Source organism: Chinchilla lanigera, unplaced genomic scaffold (assembly GCF_000276665.1).
Source record: "Chinchilla lanigera isolate Chin_1 unplaced genomic scaffold, ChiLan1.0 scaffold00026, whole genome shotgun sequence".
NCBI classification, from domain to species: Eukaryota; Metazoa; Chordata; class Mammalia; order Rodentia; family Chinchillidae; genus Chinchilla; species Chinchilla lanigera.
Window position 1 is genome coordinate 20,503,285 of NW_004955427.1, and position 14,089 is coordinate 20,517,373.

The 14,089-nt window shown below is 36.0% G+C and overlaps 1 protein-coding gene and 1 pseudogene across 9 annotated transcripts in view; both read left to right on the forward strand.

Annotated features, from left to right (window-relative positions):
- The window catches only part of Stxbp5l (syntaxin binding protein 5-like), a 369,984-nt gene that overhangs the window by 113,225 nt on the left and 242,670 nt on the right, over positions 1 to 14,089 (forward strand). The gene's annotated exons all lie outside the window — the stretch shown is intronic.
- Positions 487 to 4,273, forward strand: LOC102027661 (annotated as a pseudogene).

The window sequence follows — 14,089 nt, forward strand, 5'->3', positions numbered from 1 at the left end:
CAAGTGCAAAAAGGAGGAGCAGCATCAGGGCCCTTGGGGTCAGTGTGCAGAGCCGTGGCCCTTGAAGGAGAAGGAGGGGCCCGAGATCGCGGCAGCAAGTGCAGCTGCCTGGGGCAAGAGGAGCCAGTGGTGCGCGCCCCAAGGAGACGCCTTCCTTTCCTTACTCTTGTCAGAGATGGGCCAGGACTGCAGCTGTCCTGCATCCAGCACCGCCTGTAGGCCTCCTCCATCCAGCCGTCCCCACCCTGGATTCCCCGTGAAGGAAGATGAGGGAGACACCCCAGGTGCTCAGCAGCAGCGGTTGAAGGAGGGTATTTCGCCATTTCTTGTCAGCTGCCAGGACAAGATGGCAGCAGCTGCTGAGAGGAGCTGAGGCTGGGCTGGGTGGTGCCGCCTGCTGAAGCTCTTGTCTTCCTGTCCCCGGCAAGGCCCCTGCAACCCACCCTGTACATGCTCAGGGCTGCAGCCCCCTGAAGCGCAGAAAGTGCGGACCTCTAGGAAGGTATGGCCTCACAAGTCTTGGTCTACCTGCCATATGTTTATCAAACTCAGTCAAGTGCCTTTTGTAGTGTGAAGAAACTCAAAGTAGAGCCAAGCAGTTGTGTTTTGCAGGAAAGAAACTATCCACAGACCTATGTGAATAGTAGAAACTTTGGAAATTCTCATCCTCCCAAGAAGGGTAGTGCTTTTCAGACAAAGATACCACTTAGCAGACTTTGAGGACACAACTTTTTATTGAAGACAAGTGCTATTGTTTTAAAAAACCCTGCAGGTGCTACAAAGGTCATAGCAGCTCAAGCGTGGTCAGCGCAAGTGGAGGCACCTCAGATCGGGGCTTGATGACAGAGGATACATTTCCTAGAAGGCCCCCAGTGATGTGGATTGAAGCGCAAAAGTGAGGAGTTGGATAATCATAGCAGTGCAATGCAGATTGCTGATGAGTTGTCCATTCTTCCTGCAATGTGGCAAACCAACATGGGGAATCCAGTGACAGTTGTGACAACTACCACAGGATCAAAACAGAATTGTACCACTGGAGAAGGTGACTATCAGTTAGTACAGCATGAAGTCTTATGCTCCTTGAAAAATACATATGAAGTCCTTGATTTTCTGGGTTGAGGCACTTTTGGCCAGGTGGTTAAATGCTGGAAAACAGAGACAAATGAAATTGTAGCAATCAAAATTTTGAAGAATCACCCTTCTTATGCACATCAAGGTCAAATAGAAGTTACCATATTGGAAAGACTGAGCACAGAAAATGCTGATGAGTATAACTTCGTACACACATATGAGTGCTTTCAGCAGCATAACCATACTTGCTTAGTCTTTGAGATCCTGGAACAAAACTTATATGACTTTCTGAAACTAAATAAATTCAGTCCCATGCCACTAAAAGTGATTTGGCCCATCCTTCAACAAGTGGCCACTGCACTAAAAAAGCTGAAAAGTCTGATTTAATTCATGCTGACCTCAAACAAGAGAATATTATGTTGGTGGATCCTATTTGGCAGCCATAAAGGGTGAAAGTAATAGATTTTGGGTCAGCCAGTCATGTATCAAAGACTGTTTGTTCAACATATCTACAATCTTGGTATGACAGAGCTCCAGAAATTATATTGGGGCTGCCATTTTGTGAAGCCATAGACATGTGATCACTGTGATGTGTGATTGCAAAATTATTCCTTGGATGGCCACTCTGCCCAGGAGCCTTCAAGTATGATCAGATTTGATGCATTTCTCAGACACAAGGTTTACCAGGAGAACATCTGTTAAATGTGGGTATGAAATCTACATGATTTATTTTGTAGAGAAACAGATATGTCTCAACCTGGTTGGAGATTAAAGACACTGGAAGAACATGAAGCAGAAACAGGAATGAAATCTAAAGAAGACAGAAACTACATATTGAACAGTCTGGATGATATAGCACATGTGAACACAGTGATGAATTTGGAAGGAAGTAATCTTTTGGCGGAGAAAGCTGATAGAATTTGTTAGTCTGTTGAAGAAAATGTTGCTGATCGATGCAGATTTAAGAATCACTCCAGCTGAGACACTGAACCATTCCTTTGTTAATATGAAGCATCTTTTAAATTTTCCTCATAGCAACTATGTGAAGTCCTGTTTTCATATTATGGATATTTGTAAGTCCCACTCAAATTCATGTGACACAAATAATCACAATAAAGCTGCACTTTTAAGACCAGTTGCTTCCAGTAGTACTACTACTCTGATGGCAAATTTTACTAAAATTGGAACATTAAGAAGTCAGGCATTAATCACGTCTGCTCATTCAGTCGTGTACCATGGAATACCTTTGCAGGAAGGAACCGCAGTTTGGTTGTGGTGATGCTTTTCAGCAGACACTGATTATCCATCCACCAGCTATTCAAGGTATTCCTGTAGCACGTGGTAAACCCCAGTTATTCCATAAGGGTAGATAATACAGTTCCACCTGTAACTCAGGCCCCTGCTGTGCAGCCACTACAGATCCAACAAGGAGTTCTCTCTCAGACATGGTCTGGGAGAACACAGCAGATGCTGGTCCCTACCTGGCAACAGGTAACACCCATGGCTCCTGCTACTGCTACACTAACTTCTGAAGGTGTGGCTGGTTCACAGAGACTTGGGGACTGTGGGAAAATGATTTCACATAGCAATCATTATAACTCTGTGATGCCACAGCCTCTTCTAACCAATCAGATATCTTTATCGGCCCTGTAGCCAATTAGTGTGGGTATTGCACATGTTTGGCCTCAGCCTGCCACTACCAAGAAAAATAAGCTGTGGCACAACAGGAGTAATTCACTGCAGAACACCAGTGTCCCACACTCAGCATTTATTTCTCCAAAGATAACAGATCAGAAGGATGTTGAGGAAGTAAGTTGTATAGAAACACAAGACAATCATAACTCAGAAGGAGAAACAAGAAACTGCTGTGAAGCGTCAGTCTGACAGGACTGTGATTCATCAGTGTCAGACAAACTGGTGAACCATCATCATTGCCTACTTCCCAAGTCCTTCAGTGAGTGTTATCACAGTAGTGACACCAATGAGGAAGAGGCGTCCCCGAGGCATCCACTTAGAGAAGGTAAAGGTAGTCTAGATTGTGAAGCTTGCCAGAGCACTTTGAATATTGATCAGATGTGTTCATTAAGTAGTCCTGATAATGCTCTGAGCACCAGCTCCTCAGGGCAGTCTAGCCCATCCCCTTATAAGAGACCAAACAACATGTCAGATGAAGAACAAGAAAGTGGTTGTGATACTGTGGATGGCTTTCCAATGTCAGACTCTCCTGGGCATGACAGTCCATTTGCAGAGAGTAGTTTTGTGAAGGACACTCATCAAAACACACGACTGGAAAAAGAAAAAAAAAACAAAAAAAAAAAACAAAAAAAACCACACGACTGGTAACCTCTGCTGATATAGAAACCAAGCCAGCTGTTCGTAATGTTGTGGTTCCACCAATGGGAATAGAAAATGGACTAAATGCCAATGAGCATATGGCCAACACAGACTGTACATGCCAGCTATTAATAAAAGGGAACTCTGCCCCTGGAAGATTACACCAGCCTTTTGCTGTGGGTAATTGTCACCAAAAATTGACATCAGCATTCCAGTAGCAGCATTTGAACTTCAGTCAGGTTCAGCATTTTGGATCTGGGCATCAAGAATGGAATGGAAACTTTGGGCACCAAAGACAGCAAGCTTATATTCCTACTAGTGTTACCAGTAATCCATTTACACTTTCTCATGGGAGTCCCAACCACACCACAGTATGAGCCCTCCTGGCTGGAAGTATGCACATTGGAGGACAGCCCACACTACTTCTGTTCCCATCATCAGCTACTCTCAGTAGTGCTGCACCAGTGGCCCACCTCTTAGCCTCTCCATGTACCTCAAGACCTATGTTACAGCATCTGACTTACAATATCTCCTATCCCAGTGACATAGTTTACCAAGTCCCAGTGGGCATAAATCCCCATCTCTTACCTTCCCCAACCATTCATCAGACTCAGTACAAACCAGTCTTTCCCCCACGTTCTTACATTGCAGCATCACCAGCATATACGGGATTGTCACTGAGTCAGATAAAACTCAGCCAGTATCCGTATGCGTGAAAACTCAAAACGGTATACTGAGGAAGCTCAATGATGTAAACATTTGATTAAAAATAAAAACATAGTATTTAATAAATATTAGCCATGGCACAAGAAAATTATTTTTGAATCATGTAGACTTGGGTGCAATTTAAACAACTTTGAGCTTTAAAAAAAAAAATCTCACTTTTAATGTGTTTTGCACATTTGGTATAACTTGTCTTAGGTCATGTTATCTTCTTATATGGTACCTTTAGACAGGTGACTTATGGGAGCAGATGTCCGGTTTGGTCCTGCTATTTTTTATAAAATTGCCTTCTAACTAGTGCAAGGCATGTCCACATTTGGGAAGCCAGTCTGTATATAGACTTAGAGCAACAGATGCACATATGTCAGAATTACAGCATACAGTGAATTGTATTATCTGTGTCTTAGTGTATAAATGTTGGATCACTTAACCTAAGAAATTGAGCTATTGTTCTTTACATTTGCATGTGTCTTTTGCATGGGCAAAATGTTGCCTAGACTTTGCCTTTAATGTTGTTCTAATAATCTCAGCTGCATTGTAAACTGTTCCTAAATATTTGATATTGTTAATGTTATTACCTATCTGTAAATGTTGAGGACTGCAGCACTTAATATTCAGATCTACCCTTTAGTTTTCTTTTGATAGTGTAATGTTCATTTTTGGTTTTGTGTGGTATGATTTCAGATAGCAGCTGTTTTTTCCTTATTAAGAGGGCAGCATGTTTGCTATAGCTGAATTGTGCTGATTTTTCAAAGTGATCTAGCTTCGAGAAAAGCAAGCAGTTAGTAATGCTTAAGAAAAACTGATTCAGTATCTAATGGATAGTTGATAACTGCCACAGTACAGCATTTTATGTACTGTTAAGTGAAACTGCAATACAATCTTAAGTTTATTTTGGGAGTGTTTGCTGTATAATTGGACTTAATAAAATGTTTAGAGGTGTAGTAGGCATGACTTTGAGTAGATAAAGAAAATATAAAATTGTCATTGATTCATGATGTGGTTTCATCGTAGCTTGGGCAAACCATGCAGTATTTAATAAATAGTAGCACAATATTTACTATTGAAGCTTGAAAAGGTGTGAGTTCTTTGTGTGCAAGTTTTTATTTATGCATGTAAGAGGGTTTTCTTTTTTGGTTATTTTTAAAAGTATTTTTACATTGTAGTGCTTATTTTGCTTGTTGGTGGTGTTTGCTTATTTAACACATTCCATCAGGGACAGAAATTACATGCATTTTTTCTAGGAAGTGTGTCTTGGGTTTTTCCCTTCCTTTTTTTTCCTCCCTTGGTGGTGATGGTGGTGATGTTTAAATAAAGTTGCTTGTACAGCACCAAAGACTTAATCATCTATTTCCTATGTAAAAGATAGCTACTTTTTGCATAGACCTCAAGTATATTGTAGTGAAGAGGTGGAATTTAAGGAAAGGTATTAAACTGCGGCTGTGTTTTAGCTACAGGCAAGTAATAAATTGTATCATTTATCTTGAATGTATTATAGATAAGCTGCCATATAATGATTGCCACTTCAGATAGCTGTGAAATTAGGTGATTAACTAGTTGTTATTTAGCCTTCTAATTTCTGTATAAGTCTAATTACATGAAATAGAACTTAGGGTTTTGATTTTTACTTTGCTTTTCTGTTTGGAGTGTCATTGTAACTACTGTATTATAAATGATGGAAAATAATTGTATATGTTATTTTGGGGTGTATTATTTGCAACAGTATTTTATCTCTATTAATGTTTGTGCTCATCACTGCATATAAAAAACTTGGATGTATCGTTGTAACTTAATTTTTTAACTTTCATACTGGCATTGTAGACACTTGCAAAAGCTGTATCTTGCAGGCATGACTTAACTTTTTTCCTTAAAAATCTGGAATATAATCTTACAGCATTTACTGGAATAAACAATATGAAGCATTTGAGTGTAAAACTCCAAATGTTTTGGATTTACAGCCTTTCTTTTAATAAGTGAATTGCATACCACTACACAGCACTAGTATAGCATTGACAATAAGCTAATAATGGATAAACTTTTTTTTACTCCTTTAACACAGCAGTAGTGTTTTACTTAATAATCATCAATGAGGTAAATGTGCATGAAGTTGATTTTAAAAATTGCAGTATTAGATCATAAAATAAAAACCAGTGGTACATTTTTAGTCACACTGAAAATGAAGGACTTAATTTTCCCCACAAGTTTCAGTGTTTTTAGTAATCAATTTTATGCATTTTATATTATATAAATAGAAGTATGTATATAATACATATAAAAAAGGAGTAGACTAAGATTAATTTAAAAGATTATTTGCAGATGACACATGAATATGGAGTAAATATTTAAGTAAATTTGCTACCCTCCATAGCCTTCTAAGTTTATTTATATGGTCCAGTAGATTACTGGTATCTGCTGACTTCTTGGAAAAGAATCAGTGCTAGCAACGGATGTTTCAGAAACACAAAGGGCAAAAGATTGAGTATATCACAGCAGGTACAAAACTAGCGCAGTTTTCTTTTTGTTCAGGGCCATGTTGCCTCCCTGAAAATGGTGTTTTAAATTCCAAGACTGAAGCAGTCCGGTGAAATTGATAGTAAGTAGTAATGGTCAACATTTTCATACCCTAATAATAATGGTTTTAAAGAGTGGCTTTCAGTTAGTACATTGTTGTTAATTGCTTGGAATTGTGCGCTTTTAAATATGTTTAAGTTAAAAATTAATTAAAATAAAAATTTGAAAAGCCCATTGAGGTCTAAATTTAGCATATGGAAAAAGAAATCTGGATTTGTACCCTCTTTAAAACCATTTTTATCAGTTTCCTTTGGTTTTAATGCTTTCTTAAATAAAACACTGCATGATTTTCAAGTTGCATATTTGCGTACTATTTTAATTTACAAATAGCTTTCTTTTAATCAAATATCTTGATCTTAGTTCTTTCTTTCTTTCAGGATGTTTAATTAGATGTTACTTTTATGTTTTTAAAATCTCTACTGCTAATTTTTAACTTGGTTTGTGTTGAGTAAAAGTTAAATCGTACACTGCAAGGTGTAGGAAGATTTGTTTTCATGAACCCAATGGTATAGATTTGATTACTAAGTTTGAACTGTCAACCGTTTAACAATTTTAGACTTGTGGCTTTCTTTCTTTAATGTATTTGTTTTGCTTTTACTTCTATGCTACACTAGTTTGCCATGTAGCAATTGCACTGTGCAGTATTACTGTAAAGACTGGGAAAATTTTTATGGATGTAATGTTTATTACAGTTTGCGATAGTATTTCTCTCTAGTTCTCAGTGATTTAAATGTGACCAAGCCTTCTGTACTTTGTCACAAAAAGTAGGTTTTCCAGGTGACTTACTTTGGTGAGTGTCAAAATGAGAATTTATGGTGTATTACTGATGATTCAGTTTGAATTGATATATATATATATATATTAATGCCCGCCCCATTGTGGGTATAGCACTCACACCAATAATCCCAACATTGGACCATGGATCAATCATAAACTCTAAAAGAAAGTTAATGTTTAAGTGTTTGATCAATCTTACATGTCTATATTTGTTCATCTGAGTATCTGATTTGAAGATACCAATATGTAATACAACAACCATTGTTAATTTCCTATCACTTGTCTAAAATTCTGTATTGCTTCTATTGTTTTTGTGTTATTTTCTAAATGTGTGTTTGTCAATATGTTTGCATTATCTTTAAAGTAAAAAATTTTTTAAAAACCTCTAGACACCCACCCCATGACTGCATGAGGCTTTGGGGGGAGCATCTAGACATAAACCATGACAGATAGTATGGAAATATATTTCAAATTTCATTTTACATAAATAAACTAAAATAGTAAATTCTCATCATTCAGTTTTACCAAATAACTTTTTAAATTCTAAATTTCCAAAGGGCTAGGTATGTACCTTGTAAGTTTGTTATCTTTGGCAGTGGGTGCTGGTACATAGTACCTGTGAAATATTTGTCATATTAATTAATTTTCTGTACTTTAATCATTACTTCTGCATTATTTGACAATGTGAATTGAGAATGTTACATATTTTAACCATATAAGTTTCTTGCTTGTTGTAAGTAATTTTGTAGTAAACATTAAGAGTATTCCTAATAAGAAAGTAAACTATTTCAAGCAGTTCTCTTGAGTCTCTCAGCTAATTTTTTCTCAGCTCTCATTTTTGTGGTTAGAATCTGAAAAAATGCATTTCAAGAGATATTTCTTATTCTAAAGACTAATTTTTTGCCATAATTAGATATTATCTCAGAACTACTGGATCGTCATCTCTGATATTTTTATTTTCCATGTACAGAATCATTATACATTATGTATGTGATGTTGAGTGTAATCAAGTTGGCAGGTACCACTATAAATGCTGTATAAAGAACTGGAGTCTGTTTGTTGAATTACCAGAGTCATTGTGTCTGGCATTCAAGAATTCATCTGCAATCTAGACCAAAAAAATAGGCTTAGTTGAACTATATTAGAACTAGCTTGTAAGAGGAGCATTTCAAAGTCAAAATTTCTCACCAAAATTCCTATGGCATACTGTCTTTAACTTTAAATCATTTTCTTTGTTGAAATATATTTCGGCTTATTTATTATGATACTGTGTAGTTTCTTTTTAGATTATATGTTTGTGATACATAATGTTTACATTCATCATGAGGAATTGAGATATATATATGTATATATACACACACACACCATATATACATATAATATACACACATATACATCTTATTTTTTACATCTTTTGTCCTTCCTTGTCCTTCTATCTTCTCCCTTTCCCCAGATGACCTTCCAATCTCTGCAAAGTCTACCTCCTCATTTCTAGCAGCTAGCTTTTATTTTGGTGTTTTCATTGTTTATTTATTGGGTTTTTGTAATATAAGGGATACTATGCAGCATTTAACCTTTGCTGCCTGACTTATGTCACTTAGCATTATGGTTGCATGAGGCATCCATTTTTCCATAAATGATTCAAATTTGTCCTTCTTTATGGCTGAGCAGCACTCCTGTCTTAGTTGCTTTTCTCTTCTTACAGAGACAAAATACCCGATGCCCAAAATTAAGGAAGGAAAAGTTTATTTAGCTTACAATTTGTGGAGGTTTCAGTCCATAATTTGCTGGCTCCAATGTAGGGTGGTGGCAGAAGAGCAAATGTTCGTGGTAGGAGATGACAGCAAAAGCAATAGGAGCAAGAAGGGGAGGAGCAAGCCTCTTTTTCCTCCTTATATTGTATGCAGGCTACTTGCCATAGGGTGGGTGTAGCATTCACACCCCTAATCCCAGCACTAGACAATGAACCAGTCACAAACTCTCTATTCAGCCATCTACAAAATGCCCACCCCTCATGACCACATGAGGCTTTACAGGGACATCCAGACACAAATCATAGCAACTCCACTGTACATATACCACATTTTCATTATCCATTCATCCATTGAAGTAACCTATAGATTGCTTCCAAAATTTAGCTATGGAGTTTTGCTGCTTTGAACATGTGCATGCACTATAATATAATCTCTTTAATGCTTTTGGGAAGCTAGCCATGAGATAAAATGGGTCAAATGGAATTTCTGTTTTTAATTTTTTGAGGAATCCTCATACAGATTTCCGTAGTGGTTTTACTAGTTTACATTCCCACCAACTATGTGGGTGAGTTCCTTTACCCACACAATCTCATCCACATTTGTTGTTTTTTGAGTTTTTGATGATAGTCATTCTTTCTGAATTAAGATGTTACTTCAGTGTGGTTGTGATTTACATTTCTGTAATTGACAAAATGCTGAACATTTTTTCATGTGATTACTGACCATTTGTGCTTCTTCTTTTGAGAAGATCTATTCATTTCAGTTGCCCATTTATTGATTGGGTCTTTTATTATTGCGGTCTAATTTTTTTTGGTTTTTCATATTCTGTTTATAAGGCCTTTGTCGAAAAATAGCCAGCAACGTTTTTTTCTTCATTATATAGGTTTCCTCTTCACTCTGTTGGTTTTCTTTGTTGTGCAGAAGTTTTTAATTTTATATACTCCCAAATGTTGATTCTTGTTATTATGTCTTCTACAATTGAGGTTCTGTTCAGGAAGTCCTTACCTTTTTTTATGTCTTTAAGAGCTTTACCTATTTTATCTTTTGTAGATTCACTATTTTTTGTTTTTAGTATCTAGGTCTTTGATCTATTTTGATTTTGGTATCCTGGATCTCTTCTGGTTCCATATGAATTATGGAATTATTTTCTCCATTTCTATGAGGAATACCAGTGGAATTGCATTAAATATATGTATCACCTTTGGTGGCATGTCCATTTTGACAATATTTTTACTGCCTATCCAGGGTTTACATTTTCTAATGTTCTTTCAATCTCTTTTTTCAGATTATTATATTTTTCTACAAGAGGCCTTTCACTTCCTTGGTTAGGAACTCCTAGATACTTAATTTTTTTGAAGTTACCATGAGTAAGATTATTTTACCAATTTCTTTCTTGGCAGGTACATTGTTAGTATAAAGGAATGTTATTGATTTTTGTATATTAATTTTGTATCCTGTTACTTTGCTGAATTTATTAGTTCTGAGAATATTCTGTTGGGATTTTTGAGTCTTCTGTGTAAAGGTTCATGTCATCTGTGAATCAAGATAGTTTGACTTCTTCCTTTGCTATATGTATCCCTCTATATCCTTCTTTGTCTATTTGCTTTGGCTAAAATTTTGAGTACTGTATTAAATAGAGTGCTTAGAAATTAATGTTTTTATAGAAATCAATACACTTTTATATTTCTTGTCTATTGTTTCATCACTCATTAGTATGCCTTTTGAGAGAAAAGTAGTATGTGTGTAGTAATTTAGGACAGTTATTTTTATATAGTATTTTTACTGAAGGTTGAGTAGATGAGTAGATGGAAGAGTGGTTTCTTATGGAAGAATGGTAGTCAACTTGGATATTGAAACAAGATTATTTTTCCAGGGCTCACATTAGCAGAAAAAAATCTTCCTTTTGCTGGTGAGAGTGGTATAAATAAGCTATAATTAAAGATGTAAAATTGAAGATTACAATAATTTAATTTGAGTAGGTGTTTTTTAAAATTTATTTTAAAAATAAAGGACGGAAAACATTAACAAACAGACATCCATTTACAAAATAGCATAAGAACAATACAAGCAATACTGAATTACAGACAAAGTGACTGGAAATTAACAATGGCTGTTGTATTATATATTGATATTTTCAAAGTGGTTTCTCAGGAAAACAAATAGAGACATGCAAGATTGATCAAGTAATTAGTCATTAACTAGTCCTTTCAGTAAAGTGATAGACATTAGTAGTGCAACTATGTTAGCTATCCTGTATATACATATATACATTATTTTCCCTTCTTTCTTATCTCTTTTCCCTCATCCCAGTTCTTTACTTTTGAGCATTTTCCTTTCATTTCACAATATCTATCATACCTCCTAATTTTCAGTCACTCTTTCAGGTTCTTACACTAGTGAGACACGTTGCTTACACGGAGGTCAGATTTATTTCACTTATGAGTATAGTCTCTAGTTGTGACCATTTGCTTGTAAAATCCTTGAGTTTATCTTTCTTTATAGCTGAGTAATATTCCATTATATAAAAGTACCACAATTTTTTTATCCATTCCTAAGTGGATGGACATTTGGGTTGCTTCCACAATTTAACAATTACATATTGCGCTGCTGTGAATATGGGTGCACATATATCACTGTGATATGATGTTTTCAGATCTTCTGGGAAAATACCCAGAAGGGGAATAGCTGGGTTGAATGGGACCTCTAGACCTGGTTTTCTGAGGAATCTCCAAACTGATTTCCACAATGGTTTCACCAGTCTGCATTCCCACCAGCAGTGGAAAAGAGTTACTATTTCTCCACAGCCTCGCCAGCATTTGTTATTGGTTGATTTCTTAATGCTAGCCATTTTTACTAGGGTGAGATGAAATCTCAGTGTTGTTTTAATTTGCATTTCTCTAATGACTAATGATGTTGAACATTTTCTCATGTATTAATTTGAGTAAGTGTATCATTTATTGTACTTATTAGTAAATCTACACAAGTATAGTCATGTGCTCTCCCTCTCTTAGGTCAAGCCTTCTAAGATAAAATACATTACTCTTTTTTATGGGGCTCATATAAAGTCTGGAAATCTTAACTAGTTGTTACAAGCACTGCACATTGGTTGGATGTTGACTAAAGATGAAACCATTTTCTTATAATAGTTTCTTAATGAGGATCATAGAAAAGGTACTTACTAGTAAAATGACTAGTTCCTATTTAGTTAAACTTTTTTTCATATATTTTACTGTTGTGCTATAAAGTCTGTTTTCTTTGGAATTTTACCGCTTGGTGTACATTTCACTACTGAAATATGGGAGTTCTTAGACTTTCTTATTAACTCTTGTAATGAATATATAATATTAAAATTTTCTCTTTGCCTGTCCATCCCTGTATATTTGTGTTTTTGTGGGATTAGTGTTTATTCTCTCTGTGATTGAGAAAGGATTATTTTAATCCTTTAAAATGAGCTTTCTCTTCCTATGATGATTGGATTGAAAATTGATCCTCCATTGCCTAGAAATATGACTATCAAGTTATTTCCTGTATAAAGTTATTAAATATCTCTTGGCAACAATTCTAGACTTTAGATTTTAATCATGATCATTGAGCATCATATAGATTACACATTAATTAGATTATCAATGAATTATAATTGCTTATGTAACAGCAGTGCTTTTGTTTGTTTGTTTATTTATTGACGTGGTATGCAGGGTGCTTTCAGCAGCATTCTTTGAGGAATGAAATTTTATTTAGAGAGATGAGCTGTTGAAAAACTCAGTGAACTAGACTGAGAAAATAAATTGGATGTGCTAGATGTTCACTTTTTAGATATAGAGTTACAAAGTGAAGTCTTTTTTGGAAATTTATCATTCATGGTTTTTTTTTTCTTGTTAGTCTGTCTGCCTATAACATTATTTTGTTTTTAGCTTCTCTTCTAGGTAAATTTCAAAATTTTTATGATTAGTTGTTGGACTTCTCATCCAACTCTGTCCAGGGCGAACAGATCCCCTGAACTAGGTGCCCGCAGATATATAAGAAAAGTAAGAAAAAAACCAAATCAAGAGAGCCAAGATCCTGTGATCAGGTGCTAACAGCCTCCAAAACTCACTGCCCCCTGATTACCCTCTTCAGTAACCTTTTATTCAGAATCCACCAAGGAGCCAGCAGAGGAATCCAAGAATATCAAACGTTTCAGCAAGGACAATACAACTCAATTATCATAGCAATGCAACTGACCAGAAAGTCATCATGTTATCTTCCTTTGCGCATATCTCAGCAAAGTATCTAGTATTGATCCTGAGGCTTACAGTGGTTATGCTAGACTTCCTCAAGAACCCAACAATCATGGCTTGGTCAGACCTCAGGCAATACACAAAATAGTAACTAAGGAATGTCCTTCTCCACAGTTAGTAAAATGTTCTAGTAAATCTGTGAGTTTATCCTCATTCTCTTTATAAGTGTGGCTGAGAAGATTCAGGTAAACTCCCACTTCATATGAGAGTGTAAGTCACAGTTGTTCTATGGAATAAGTGCAAGAGCTTGTTGGAAAGCCCATTTTGAAGATACATTCAGAACAATAAAACTAAAGGAAGAATACAGGGATCTCCGAGTTTAAGTTTTTGTATTACTACATTAATTCTAAGTATCTGAAGAAATACTCTGTGGTCTCATATACTACTACTTCTCTGTGAACTCTGAAATTCGTGTTACACTTGTATCCAATTTCTACTTAAGTGAATCCTATCTGAACAAACAACGAAGTTTGATGGAAAGGTGCAGGCAAGCAGAAACAGATTTTAAAACTACTTTTTAGTTGTTGGTCCTAGGCAAGTAAAAAACAAACAAAAATTCAGCCCCAATTTCCTTTTCGTAAA